Source organism: Taudactylus pleione, unplaced genomic scaffold (assembly GCF_031769625.1).
Source record: "Taudactylus pleione unplaced genomic scaffold, aTauple2 ptg000711l, whole genome shotgun sequence".
NCBI classification, from domain to species: domain Eukaryota; kingdom Metazoa; phylum Chordata; class Amphibia; order Anura; family Myobatrachidae; genus Taudactylus; species Taudactylus pleione.
Window position 1 is genome coordinate 10,858,124 of NW_028285113.1, and position 15,681 is coordinate 10,873,804.

Consider the following 15,681-nt stretch of genomic DNA (forward strand, 5'->3'; position numbering starts at 1 on the left):
TGCCATCCCCGCCAATGGCTAGATACGCCCCTGAGCTCCAGCCAACTCCGGCAGTGGGCGAAGCAGCCGATGAGAATCTGTCTGACTCTCATCAGCTGCTAAAATAAACACACAGCTGTGTTTGTTCCTAGTAGTGTAGTGCGGACTGCACTTATGTGCGGTCCACACTACACATCAATGCCTGCAGTGCCCTGCAGTAGCCTGCGCTCTTAGGCAGCTGCCTAAGTTTGCCAAGTGGTAGCACCGGCCCTGGACATGGCCGCTAAGCATACCCCCACTTCATCACTCTGGGGCATGCCCAGTACTCCCGGAGATGCTGCTCTTCCCCCAGAGACTCTCCTCACACTGCCGGCTCCTCCTCAGTGATCCGGAGGTGGGCGCTACACAATAACATCATAGTGCAGCTTCAGGCTTCTGGTCACTGAGAAGGAGCTGGCATTGTGGTGTCACCCCTTTGGAGGGTGGCACCAAGTGTGTTCTGCACTAACCGCACTCTCCTAATGACGCCACTGGCAACGGTACAGACTAATACTGACAACAGTCGATATGATAGTGTGTCGAGTTAATAGCGCAACAAAATATATGTTACTAAGAAGATGTAAAAAGTATGAAAATGTATTCTGATTAGTGAAACATGAATATACTGTATATAAAGTAAAATCTGAAATAAAATATGACCAATAGTGTTGTACAACTGGATCAAGTTGAGAAGTACAGATAATGCATAAAATAGGTAAATAAAACTAGAATGAATAGAAGCAACTTGTCTCACTATGATTGAGAGCAGTCCTGTCTAAAGGCAATGATACTGATACAATGTATAGATAGAAAAGTTCTCATTTGTTACATGGAATGCTGTAGTTCACAGGATGGTCTTTATCAGAAAGATTTGCAACAGTTTGAATGATGGTAGCGGTAGCTACTGAGCGCTGTATTGAATGCAGTGTAGCAAATGTCTGTTGGTGGGTGTATGCACCCCCTACCTCGTGCAGTCTGATTTTCGGATGTCAGAGTGGCACAGTCGTATGCTGTGATGTGGAAGTGGCCTCCTTGTACTTTCTGCGTGCCGGTTCCTTGTGCACGATGTGGCTGCTGCCTGGGGTGGATAGCTGCAGCTGCTTCCTTGAGCGCTCCGACGGTGAGTGTGCACTGTACACACTGTACGATCGTCCCTAATGTAAGTATCGCTAACCTAATTCCCCCCCTAACTCTAACCCTCCCTTAGGGGTGCCTAACCCTAACCTCCCCCCCAAGTGCCTAACCCTAATCCCCCCTCTAAGTGCCTAAACCTAACCCCCCGTTCCTCGCAGCCTAAACCTAAGTCCCCCCGGAGGGTGCCTAGCCCTAACCCCCCCTTCCCCTAGCCTAAACCTAACCTCCTGGGGGGTGCCTAACCCTAAGTCCCCCCGGGAGCCCTAACCCTCCCCACCCCGCAGTTGTCCGCGCCCGGCACCCGGCTTACCTTCGTTCAGTATGCCGGGCGTCGGTCTTCCAGCATATTGTTAATAACAGGCGTCAAGTGTTCAACGCCTGTCATTAGTACCATGCCGGGATTAGAAAGTCTGGAAGCAGGCAGTCGGCATTTAGGCCGTCGGCTTCGAGACTACATCCCCTTCTCTACACCCCCAGAGCTTTGGGTGTGGAGATAATATGGAAATATAATTAATATTGTTCTTTAGAGGTGGATTTCTGGTTCCAGCAAGCCTGCCAGGGAATAATGGCACTTGAAGAACCTCAAGAGGATATCAAGGGCCTACTCTTTGTACCATGTAACATCAACAGAGTAATAAAAAAAAAAATCACCACTACTCCTACTCCTAGAGCCCCAATGCTAAGGAGAGGTCACTAGCAAACATTCTTAATAGTAATTAATGGGGCCGCACTGATTGGTCAGCGCCTGGGAACTGCTGGTTGGTGAAAAATAGAGGGGACCCCACTTTCCCCCATAGTTTCAAAACCAACCTTGGCCAGTTATGAAATTGGGGGGTAACCTAACATTTAGATTTTTACAATTTTTTCATATTTTTTACATTATCCAATCATGCACAAATCTTAGGGATCTGAGCAGGCTTGTAAACCAGGGGCAGGATAGTGGCAGGTATGCTGCAGTTTTGCGGAGGGATAGGGCTTTAGAAACTGCAGGAGATTGATGGAGCGTTCTATTTAGAAGACAATTAGTAAATTCTGCCGTTTCTCAATATAACCTGACATTGGAAGAAATTACCTCATAAACTTAATTTAAATGTTAGAGCAGTAGATATTCTGTTACAAAATCTTGACCCTAACCAAGCCCTTTGTAATAACAATAGATTAGTTGTCAAGCAATCCTGACAGGTTCTTCAAAGGGGTTGGGTATGGGAGACTGGCAGTCAGGATGCCGGCCGTCAAAAGACCGACAGAAGCATCCCGATGCTAAGAATCCCGGCAGGTTCTACGTAAGTATTCTAACCCTCCCCCTTTCACTCCCTAACCCTAACTCTCCCCCCCGCACCCTAACCCTTCCTGTTAGTGCCTAAACCTAATCCTCCCCCTTAGTGCCTAACCTCCCCCAGTGGTGCCTAAACCTAACCCTCCCTGTCCACAGCCTTACCCTGACCTCCTCCCTCCCACAGCCTAACCCTAATACCAACCCATGGTGCCTAAACCTAACCCCCCCTGTCCACAGCCTTACCCTAACCTGCTCCCTCCCACAGCCTAACCCTAATACCAACCCATGGTGCCTAAACCTTACCACCCCTCACCGCAGGGGCAGAACTATGGGAGACAATGGAGGCACCTACTGCCGGGCTCCAGCACTTAAGGGGCACCTCCTCCATTGCCCACAATATATTCACCCCACTTAGGGTTGTAACTATGTACCTGGAGTGTACGGCCATGGCCGCTCAATACATGACACCTCTTCCCGGCACCGAGAAGCCACCATACACTAGTGGAGAGCTCAGTGTCAGACCACCAGCTGCCGCCTTCTTTGTCCCTACTCAATGGTGTTGCTGCTCTTCAGCAGCTTCTTTTGTCAGTGTGTCACGTCTGACGCCCCCCTCACCCACAACTCTCTGTCTCACTCCTCCACGGCACACCTATATTCTTTGTGCAACTACGGGTGTATCTGCGTGCTAAATGCTACATTACAGTGTCAGAGGCTGTGACAGGTGGGGCACCAAATTAAAACTTGTGTCTGGGATGAATTTACACCACTGCCTCGCCGCTAACAGCTAATCCAGCTCACTATAGTTACGCTCTGGATGCCGGCTCTCGTCTTTCCGATGTTGGCATCTCAACTGTTGTCGGGATTCCAGCGCCGGTGTTCTGGCTGCAAGGCGGGATTCCGGCGCAGGGATTTTCACCGCCGCAATCCCGTGCGGAGGTACATTAACGATATCCCCTTCAAAGGGTAGAAGGGTATTTGTCTCTAGACATTTACTGGCAGAAAGTGTCCCTGACTTACACTTTCTATTGCGATGACCAAAAATAAAAGCCAAAGTAAAAATTTACACTCTGTAGTCATATATTTCCAATCTTCAGCAAGTCACAGTTCTAGTTATACCAACTGATAACCGAGTTTTCACTAAATATGTTGTATACAATGAAGTCTTCATTCAGTAACCCAACATCTCCAAAGAGCAGGGGCTGTAGCAAATGTATCAGAAATTCTTTGCTTACCAAGCCCCATGGGTCAGTACACCAAAGCGGTCCATGGCCCTCATTCAGAGCCGCTCGTAAGCGGCCGTGCGCTTGTAGTGAACCGATGTTGTGCAACCACGCATGCGCCGGTGTAACAATGCGCATGTGCATACGGCTGATTGCGATATTTTTTTCCGTCGTTCGTCGAATAGCGAACAGGAAGTGACATGTCAAATGTGATTGACAGAACAGCCCGTTTTGGGGCATTGACGGGGGTGGAGATGGGAAAACGCAGGCGTGTCGAGGCGTTTTTTGGCGTACATAAATTATCTCATGCGAACGGCCAATGTGAACGGAATAAGTGATACCTCACTGTCTGATCCACTTTCCATTCAAACTGCTCGTTCAGCCTGTGGTCTGGTATTCTCTACCGCAATGACGATGGTCTCTTCCTCCTTCCTGTGCCTCTTCGATGTTTATCTGATTTATCAATTGTTGCTAGAAAAACAATCAACTTAGAATTGAAAACAAGCTTGTAATGTGTTTATCAAATAGTATTTTTTTAGTAGCACAAAACCGTACGCAGGTGAACTACTCAGCTGCTAATTTCTGGATTAGACAATCAATTAGCGTACCAATTTTTGTGAAAAATATGTGTTTTTGCATTTTGTATTTGGAGTTATTTTATTGCAACAATATTGTCATCATGTTTGTGTTTTTTCTTCATTTTTAAGGGGCCAAGAAAAAACTCGTCCTTTTTTTTGGCAAAGTGTTCATTAAAACTCCTAAATGGTTTTTAACCCTTTGGTTTCGGAATTCAAAATAATGTGTAGATTTCCGTTCATTTTTTTTGTTTGTTTTTTGCGGGATTACCTATGAACCAGTTTTTGAATAATTTCACAATACAATTGAGCAGATTTTCCAGATGTTTTATTTTTTAAACACATTTTTTTTTTATGTGTAAACACACAAACACAAATAGTGGCAGTTGCCCAACACAAAATAACACAATTTAAAAACAATTCACAAGAAAGGAGAGGGAAGTTTTGGCCCTTAAGGAATATGGGGCAAGCACAGAAGGAATGTGAGAAAATTAGCCAGTGCTGTCATCGCCTTTTGGCCCGTTTGGCCAGGGTAGGGTGGGAGCCTGACCGGGTCCAGGAGGTCCTTCGGCTGGCCTGTCCAGAGGCAGATGTTGGGGCCTCTGGACTAGGCATAGGGCTAGGCACATTTGGAGGGATGGCTGTTGTTGTGCCAGAGGTGGAGGGTCCTGATGTTCCGGAAGGAAGGGAGGCCGGCTCCACCATGTGCTGGCGAACGAGCTGCTCCAGGGCATTTGCAATCCTGATGTTGGCCCCAGTATTTGCGGCCAGGGCCTGAGCAATGGTCACGTTGGCCGCAGCATTTTGCTCCATGGCCTCCGCCACCCGTAGCAGACTGGCGTCCATCCTCAGCAGAATCTCTGTGTGGTGATCCGATTTAAAATTGAGATCCGTGAGGAGGGCCACAGCCTGCGAGGGGGATTGCCCTGGACTGGCTTCTGCAGGGTCCCCAGCCGGATCTACTGCTTCCTCCCCTGCAGAGCCAGCAGAAATTCTGCGGCCAAGGCTCCCCTCTGGAGCAGACTCATCCGCCTGTGTCTCTGTGAGAAAAATGACAAAAGAGTAACATTAGAATCTACATATTGTCACAAACACATTTCAGAGTTGGTAACATAACAACATTTACCTGGGACAACATGAGGAGCCGCAAAGTCTGGCATGTCCGTATCCATGTTGGACACGCCAAACACCTCCTCATCCTGCACACACCCCTGGGCCAGCTCTTCCAAGTCATTAAGCTCCAATGACACAGAGGTGGGACCCCCACCTGTCCCCCTTGCATGCCTAGCCCTATCAGCCAGTTTTTGCTTCAGCCGATATTTGAAATCGCTCCATCTGTGGGTGAAAAAGTTGGCATTATTCTTGCAGTATTTGGCCCTGTAACCACTTTTTATTAAAATGTAGTTTTTACGTACCGGCGTTTGACATCCCGGGTTGCACGGTCAAACTCACCCACCCTATTGACAGCACTGGCTATGTCATCCCACATTTTCCACTTCTGGCTTGCACCCACATTCCTTTCTGCCTGTGGCAGGTTGTCATGGCACATTTGGACCAAAACCTCCATCTCCTTTCTTGTGAATTGTGGCTGCCTTTTTTTTATCGTTTGTTTCTTAGGCCGACTAGGCCCAGCAGCCTCTGACATGGCATCCTCCACTCCTTTTATAAAAAATTTTTTTCAAATTTTCATGTCAAACGTTCCAAAAATTATTGGTATAATTAATCCTTTAATACAAATGAGACAAATACTTAACGGGCGCCTCTTGGCCAGTGTTTTGCTGCTCTGTAGCCATTTTAGAGAGTAAAGTTTCACTACAGCAGACCGTTTGTGAATTTCAGTGATGTATTTATATATGCGTAAGCATTATTCATCCACATCATTGATTGTGCGCCTCTATTATCCATCCTTAATTTGAGCGGGAAAATAAAGACTATTTATGGCTTGGTGCGACTCGAGTCGAGGTGGCGGGTGATGAATGTTGGAGGTTTAGCTTGGAGGAGTGGATTGTTGGCGTGGTTTGTGGTTTGAGGCGGTGTTTTAATTTCCGTTCGCTTTTTTTTAATTGGTTATTTTCTTTTTTGGTTCTTTTTTGAGTAAGTCTTTTTAAAAACCTCCTTAAAAAATTAATGGATCTAATAACCAAATGTTAGTACTTATTTTTATTTTTTTTTTATTTTAGTTATTTAGGCATTGCCCCATTGACGTTTTTGGACTGTGACTTATTTGTCGTTTTTTGGTAAGTTTTTTTTGGTTCATGAAGTTACAATTTCGATGTGTTGGTCTTTGCATATGTTTTGCATAGTAATTTTTTATTTTGAATTTAACCAATCACGTCTTAACAAGAAATATAACATACTCTTTAGCGAAATATAGTTAGAGTTGTATTGAATTTAAAATGCGAACTATTTAGCGCACTAATGTTTCCATATTAACCAGTAAAAAATGCGAACTATTTAGCGCACTAATGTTTCCTTATTAACCAGTAAAAAATGCAAACTATTTAGTGCACTAATGTTTCCTTATTAACCAGTAAAAAATGCGAACTATTTAGCACACTAATGTTTCCCTATTAACCATAAAAAAATGCGAACTATTTAGTGCAATAATGTTTTTTTGGTGTAAAAAATGTAAAGTCATGTTTTAACACTAAATGTAGCGTGCATTTCCTAACTAATGTGTGCTCCCTTCTATATTTTTTTGAAAAAAAAATGTGTTTAGAATACAAGTTTTTTTTTTAAAAAACTAAATATATTTTTAAATTTTGAAATGTAGGTTTTTCTACTCATGACAATACCCCAGCCTGTAAGCATCTTTGGATTTATTGGAAAAGATAAGTAGTTTTTTTGGTTCACATTTGTCTCAAACAATAACTACCTGGCTTACCATTTCAGGTTGATGTTGGTCGTATTATCTTGGCCATGTTTCCAGAACCCGACCAACCTTAACTTCGTCCCAGGCGTAGGCCTCGTAGGCATGCAAGGCCCCAGATATATAGAACACGTGTCACCCTTTTTGGAATGCCAGATGATGAGGTCTTAAGACGATACCGTCTTCCTCTACAAATCATCCTAGACACTCTCTCATTAATAGAGAGTGATCTTGAATGGCAAATTGTCAGTCCTACAGCAATACCACCACTTACGCAATTAATGTCGGTGTTACATTTCTGTGCCTCAGGATCCTTTCAAACCACGGTGGGAATAGTTGCCGGAAACTCCCAATCCTCCTTTTCAAGGATCCTGAGGGCAGTGATGGAGGCCATTTTTAAACACCTCCATCATTTTATTCAAATGCCAGTGGATATGGGTTCCCTTAGTGTGGCGAAGGCCAATTTTTACCAAATAGCTGGCTTCCCACACATCATAGGGGTTGTGGATGGCACTCACATACCACTTCAGCCTCCAACAAACACTTTCATTCACTGAATGTAATGTTGGTATGTGATGCCTCCCTCCAGATCCTGTCCCTGAATGCCAAATTCCCCGGGAGTGCACATGATTCCTTCCTCATCCGGCAATCAGGGATTTGGCACAAATTAGACAACCTACAAGCTGGTGATGCGTGGCTTCTGGGTAAGTTGACACCTTCCGTGGCAACCAATGCAAAGCTTATTACACAATGGTCCTGATGTTTGTTTTTGTTTTTTCACAGGAGACAGTGGTTACCCTTGCACGCCCTGGCTGCTCACTCCTTATTTGGCTCCCACACCAGGGCCACAAAGTGAGTATAATTCCACACTTACAGCCACCAGGCAGGTGGTGGAGCACTGTATCGTCCTTTTAAAAGGCCAATTCAGATGCCTCCACCGCTCTGGTGACGAGCTCATGTATTTGCCGGATATGGTTTCGAAAATTGTGGTCCTGTGTGGGAAATTTCACAACATCGCCATAAGGAGTGGTGTCCCAATGCAGCCAGAGGATGCCTTGCCTGAGGATGGCCCCCCCGAGGTTGGTCGGAGGTCAGTATGTGGGGGGGCCATACGCGATGATGTGGTGGCCAGATATTTTAGGTAATTATTGTAAAACATTTAGTTAATTGACACAATGTAGACATGTGAGATTTTAATGGCCAATTTTAATATTTTTTTTTTTTGTCATTTATTCCCTAAAATTACCCGAAAAAACGATGCCTACTACCTGATCCCCAAAATTGTCTTCATGTGGCCACATTGGATATAACTTCGGGAACAATTATTTCTTCACCTCATTTGTGGATTCATGTTGGCCTGCTACTTCTTCCAACAGTTCTTGAGTGTTGTTTGTAATTTTTTTTTTTGGGTGTTGTTTGTTTTTTGGCGTGTGTTTTCACTGTGTGAATTGTTTTGTCACAATTCACTTTCTGTTTATTATTTGTGTGTATTAAATGTTTGCTTGACGTTAAAAAGACTTTTCCTTGGTAAATTAAAAGCACGTGTAACCTGGGCCAAAAAATGCAAACTTTCATAATGGCTAATCCTGTAATGTGTTAAATTGTTAAGTAGTTTAACATGCTTTGTGGCAAAAAACAAACAACAAAGGTATTATTGTGAAACTGTATGTTTTATAAACTAGGCCTAAGCAGGTTTGAATTAATATTTACATTACCCACCAAAAAAAAATAAAAAATGCTGGTAATTCTACAAACCTATTGGTATTGTTAGGTGTTTAATGTGCCAGCTTACATACTTACTTGCACTTTCTACAATCTAATTTACCTTACTTTAAAAAACATGCTCCAATAGTCGACTTATGGAAGGTTAAACAATCTAATATTTACAGACAAGGAATGAGACTTGTTAAAATACAACGCAATTTTATTTGAAACAACATTATTTGGGGGGACAAAAAAAAACAAAAAATGAATTACGACCACAAGCATGGCGATGAGATGGGCCCGCAAGCTTTGCAATCCCGCCTGCATTGATTGCAGCCGCCTCTGGTCCTCTGTGGGCCAAAAAAATGTGTGGATTAATAAAATGATGTTTGCCAACAAATTCAGACTATAGTTTAAACAAAGAAATACTTTTTTTGAAAAAAACAAAGTAATGGCAAACGCAAAGATGGTATAAATACAAACTAGAAAAATTACACACAAAAAGCCAACCAAAAAAAGGGCGAAGTACGCCAAAAAAAAACATTTTTTGGTACGGTAAACTAGAAATACACAAGTATGAGTGTTTGGACATGTGTGATATGTGTCAGTGGTAAACATGCAAGACATTGTCTTGCAAAAATATATATCTCAACCATTAAAAAACGTAAAAATGTGGAAATGCACAGGCAAAAGGACAACATCACCCAAAAACCCAAAAATGCCAAAGCAACCATAGTTTAAAAGGGAAACATACCAGTCATCTGTATGCCGGCTCTTGGAGCCCCTACATCCTCCTCCTCTGAGGTGGGCCAGTGCTGGTCCAAAGAAGGAGGGGAGATCTGGCTCAGCGAGGAGGGTGATGAAAAGAGAGGGGGGAGGGCAGGTAGAATTTGGCGGGATGGGAAAATTGGGCGAGGGAGGGGCCTCAGGTACTGGGCGGTCTGGGATGGAGGGGGAATTTGGGGAAGGTTGTGGAGAGGAGTTTTGGCTGGGAGTGGGGGATAGGGGACGAGCTCGGCGTCGTCTTCTTACGCGATGCAGGAGTCTGCGCTCAGCCCCTAAATGATTGATGAAAAAAGTTTAGGCTGATTTTTTTGGGGGGGTTTGTGAACAAATGTACAACACCAAAAATGTTTAAACAGTAAAACAACTGGAAACATGCACACGCAGGCATGTCATTTAACAACAAACAGGGCTAGACTGGAAACATGCACACGCAGGCATGTCATAAAACAACAAACAGGGCTAAACCGGAAACATGCACACGCAGGTTGGGCCGCCAAAAAAGCAAATTAAAAATACACTTACTTTCACTAATCTGCAACCACAAACATGCCAGCAGGCGTGGCGTGCGGCAGCGCAGATCCGACCACCTGCGCTCCAATTGGCCGATATTTCAGCGATAGCCGAAGGAGCGCAGGCGGCAGCGCACCTCCGCGTACGCCATACGTTTGTGGAGGTTGGTGATGGGGGGAGGCTGGCTAGTGATCCTCTGGTCCATAACCTCGGTGAGGACCAGGAGCTCCCGCCTACTAAACGCGGAGGCTCTCATGATGGCAATGGTTTTTTTTACACAAAACAGTTTTAATAAAGGGCCTAAAAAAAATTTGATTGGCTAATGTACTTTGAAAATTAACAGAACGCATTGTATTGGTTATTGTATGAGTCATGTGACCTACAGCCTCACAAATATAATGTGAGTTATGATAGGCTTGATGCAGTGACATGCGTAAGCTAATTTAAATAAACAAATTAAAGTAGGGATGTGCGCCGGACCATTTTTGCCGGATTTGGATTTGGTTCTAATTCGTCGTCTTGCTTTGGATTTGGATTTGCCAAACTGCGGTGACTGGCTTTGGATTTGGATTTGGATTTGGATTTTTTACAAAAATTGACAAAAAAAGCTAAAATCACATAAATTGGTCTTTTTTCCTAGAGTATTATTAACCTCAATAACATTAATTTCCTGTCAATTTAGACCATATCACAGCTTATAATATTGTTTTCAACATTATTGGCCAAAGGTTGCAGTGAGCTGACTGGTTACTAAGTGACAAAGCAGCGGCACAACGACACAGACACCACAGTATAAAGCACATCTATGACACATTGCCACACAGCAGTGGCAGAAATGAAAAGTAGTGCACCCACCCAGTGGGGTACGGCCAGCAGAATCACAGTACTTGTTTACATAGTGGGCTACGGCCCTAGGAGTCACAGTGCACAATCTTATTCACATTACACCACACATAGTGCCCCTGATTCACATTACACCATAAAGTAGTGTCTCTTATTTATGTTACGACACAGTAGTGCCCCTTTTACACAATGCCCACAGTAGTGCCCCTTTTACACAATGCCCACAGCAGTGGTGCCCCCTATGCAGTCCCCTTAGTAGTAGGGTCCACTATGCAGTGCCCCCAGTAGAATGCCCCCCAGTAGTATGCCCCCCATTAGCATGCCACCCAGTAGTATGCCCCCCATTAGCAGGCCCCCCCAGTAGTATGCCCCCATTAGCAGGCCCCCCCAGTAGTATGCCCCCCATTAGCATGCCACCCAGTAGTATGCCCCCCCAGTAGTATGGCCCCCACAGTAGTAGGCTGTCCCAGTAGCAGCCCCCCCCCAGTAGTAGGCTGCCCCAGTAGTAGCCCCCCTGTAGTATGGGCCCCCCCTGTAGTATGCCCCCCCTGTAGTAGGCTGCCCCAGTAGCAGGCCCCCCCAGTAGTAGTAAGCCCCCCCAGTAGTATGCCCCCCCCCAGTAGTATGGCCCCCCCAGTAGCAGGCCCCTCAGTAGTATGGCCCCCCCAGTAGCAGACTCCCCCCCAGTAGTATAATCCCCCCCAGTAGCAGGCCCCTCAGTAGTATAGCCCCCCCAGTAGCAGACCCCCCAGTAGTGCAGACCCCCCCAGTAGTATGGCCCCCCCGCACCCCCAGTAGCAGACCCCCCCAGTAGCAGACCCCCCCCAGTAGCGCCCCCGGCCCTTGCACAAATAAAAAAATAAAAACTTACCTGTATCCCCGCTCCCGCGCCGTCCGCTCTGCTGTCACACGCTGAGGAGGGAGCCGGAAGACGGAGCTCATGTGTGAGCTCCAGCCGGCTCCCTCCGTGCAGCAGCCAATGAGAGTCTGTGTGACTCTCATTGGCTGCTGTAACAAACACACAGCTGCCGCTGGCGGCTGTGTGTTTGTGTCTGTGTAGGGCAGAGCGCTACCACAGCGCTCTGCCCTACACAATAGGAGCCCTGATGTCGGATTCTCTAGTGAGAATCCGACATCAGGCGGCCGCCGTTCGGCCCCGAACAGGGATCCGAGTCAGGCGGTGAACACCCGAACAGGGTTCGGGTGGACTCGGATCCCCAATGTTCGGAGCGGTTCGGATTCAACAGAATCCGAACCGCCAATCTCTAAATTAAAGTACTAAAATATGCCTATAAAAAACATCGGAAAACAATAGTATCAATCCTAAATACATGTAATTTGTAAAAAAAAAAAAACATTGGTGAAACCGTACGTATTCTGCGGTAAAAATGACACACACTGACAAGAATAAAGTTTATTGACAATGAAAAAAAAAAAAGGATTGAAAACATGTGAATAGTAATTAAGGTAATTAATATAGTGATTGCCATGAAACGATTAAAGTATGTTTGCAGAATGAAAGAGCAGGTAATCGAAATCTGACAGGCCCACTTCCGGAATTGACTTGTGCGAGCGACCAAAGCAACCAAAGAGGAGACGAACGGTCGCTATTTTGAACGGTCGCAAGCTAGAGGAGGGGTTGGGAGACTATAGGGCGGGAAATTAGCTACGAGCGAACATACGGACGAACGCTTGAATTTAAATATTTCCGCTCGTACGGCGGACGAGCATACGGCCACTTGCGTCCGGGTCTGAATCAGGCCCCATGTCCTTTTCCCTGGGTGGACAATTTATTTCAGTTGCAGGAAAGGCTTCCAGAATTATTTGTTTGGTAACAGCAGCCTGATACCCAAGTACTACACATCTGGCGAATGATGGGTCAAAAATACTAATGGAACTATAGGCAGAGCAGAGGTTATGTTGACATGACAGTCATTTTTGTTCTGTATTGTAAGTTAAATAAATGCACATAAACAGGGGCACAGAGAGGGGGGGAGCGGGCGATAATTATCCAGGCCCGGGCTTGATGGAGGGGCCCATGTCCGCCGCCCACCTCCCCCTCTCTCTGACCTGTAACTCCTCAGCCCGGCACAAGCTGCTGTGTACTGGGCTGCAGGGGGACAAGAGAGGCTGCTGTCACTGATCATCAGCAGCAGTCTTCTCTGGCAATGCGGGGTGAAAGGGGAGTGCATTTTGCCCATGGCTGAGGGGCACATGGCACTGCCCAGCCCCCCCCCCCCCCCCCATGGTGGCATAGCAAAAAATATTATTTTAAACTTTTTTTTAAAGAGGCACGGCCATGCCTCCTGCCATTAGACAACATCCACATAAACTAACCAGGGCCTGGCAATCCTCACTACGGCCCTGCACAGGGAAATACAGGGGGTGATTCAGAGTTGGACGCAGTTTCAGTCCCCAGCTGCATCTTTATACCTTCATGCTAATGCTGATGCCAATAGGCATCCTATTAAGACACTCACTGGCTGCAGCACAAATTTGCTGATGTGCGTAAAAAAAAGGCGCACTATCAGCGTACCATCGGCCGCACCATTGGACATCGCACCTGTCTCCTGCAGACGCAGAATGTTAAGTGACCAAAGGCACCAGTGTCAGTGCAACTGACACTGTCATTGCCATTGTCTTTAGACGCAGCTACTGACACACCCATGACAAGCCAGCAACCCGCCCATGACTGTTAGCCACCTCCCCGGTTACCGTACAGAAACACCTTTCAAAACTGCATGGATCTCCATTCAGTTTTGATCTGCGGCTCCAGGCGGTGAACATCAGAACGCTTGAACAGTGCGCCCTGGACACATGCGCAGCGGTAGAACATTGGGCGCTTGCACCCAATGCTTTACCTGCGCCACCTCTGAAGCACCCTGGTAGCATACTTCCCAACATTTAGGTATCCTGAGGAGGGATAGCATCTGAAAAGGGGGTGGGGCTTCATGGAAAGGGGTGGAGCCTATTGAAAACAGGGCTTCCCCCGTTTCCGACACTATGGGGGCGTGCCAAGCACTCTCCGAGATGCTGGGCATCCCCCAGGCACTCCGTACACAAGTGAACAGTTCACATGGGCACGGCATCTGTTCTCCTCCTGCTTAGCGGTTTGTGCACTCCCCCAACTTCCCCCCCACCGCGGGACACTGCGGCCCGCGGGTGGGACAGCGGGACAGTCCCAGAAAAACGGGACTGTCCCAGGTATGCCGACAGTGTTTAGTTCCTTTCCACCTAATATTTGCCACCAGTTTTAATGCCACAATTGAAGAAATGCAAGGTTACAGATAATATTTTGCCAAATTGCCACTCCGTTAAATCTATGAGCCTTCATTTTCAAAAGAGATGTGTGGCTTGGTTTCCCTGAAAACCAAACACAACCAAACTTTGGGGTTCCGAGTCAAATCGAGTTCCGGCTCGAATCACTGTTGGGGGTCCAAGTAGAACCAAGTCCAGGCTCGGGTCTGCTGTAAGGACCTGATTCAGAATGTACACAAAGCAGATATTGCGCATGTAAGCCGCATTGTGCACGCGCAGCGATTGGTCTGCGATTACACTCACACAGAGGATCCACACGCAAAGTCAGTGACAGGTAGTCAGCGTTTGGGGGAGGTAACGGGAGTTGGTTAGAATAACGCTGGCGTGTCAGACTGTTTAAACACTGTTTTTTGTGTGTGCATAAATTAGCCATTAGCGGGGCCATGATGACACGATCGCGCTGTCATGCCCCATGCTCCGACCCCAATGATGCGACCCCAATGATGCATAAAAGCCCGACAGCTCCCTCCGGAATGGAGGGAGCTAAAAGTCGGCAAGTGTGCCTTGCACACAACAGGAGAGTCTGCATGTCTGGAGATCCACTGTGTCTGCGGCATATTAGACTTACTCAGAAGGCTGATGGCCACCTGATCTGCATTCGATGTGTCCGATGTTCCAGTTATGTGCGTGAGAGGCGGATGTGAGATGCTTTCAGTGGTCGTCTCTAAGCACTGGACAGCGAGTGAGTCATTAGCATATTTTTGCAGCTGCGATTGCACTGGCCTACATTTCTGAACCAGGCCCTAAGTCATACTTGCCTACTTTTGAAAAAGCGTTTCAGGGAGATGTGACAGCAGCTCCTATGAGCATGGTGGTAAAGTGGGCGTGTACTGCTACATCTGAGAGGCATGTCATAAAATTGACTAACATCCTAATATAAATGAGCCCCAAAGCAGTTAGTAAAGATCTATTTGTTGATGAAAACACACTGATACTTTTCAGAAAATGCATGTTTCCATAGGGATCATTGTGCCTTATAACTAATGCAGGGAAATGATACTAATGATCCCAATTGAATGTAAATATCTCTGTTTATTTTTATATATAACATATTCATAATGGGGGTAAGTTAGAGTCAGGGAGATTACTAGGCTCTTCAGGGAGACAGGGAGATTGCTACTGTTTCAGGGAGTCTCCCTGACAATGAGGGAGAGTTGGCAAGTATGCCCTAAGTTCGGAACCCAAATTTAAAAACGGAATCTCGAGTTTTGGATCGCATGTGAACAGATCCAAATTACATGATTTCAGATGTGTTTATCCATTTTTAAGAAATCCAAAACCAAAATTGACCCAAAACATTTGAGGGTGGTTTTGCCAAAATGAAAACCGAAACACGGGGGTCCACTCACATCTCTAATTTTGGCTGTGTTGTTTTTAATGTTCAATTTGTTTACTAAAAATAGTGGTGTGGCATTGAAAGCAGGCTCC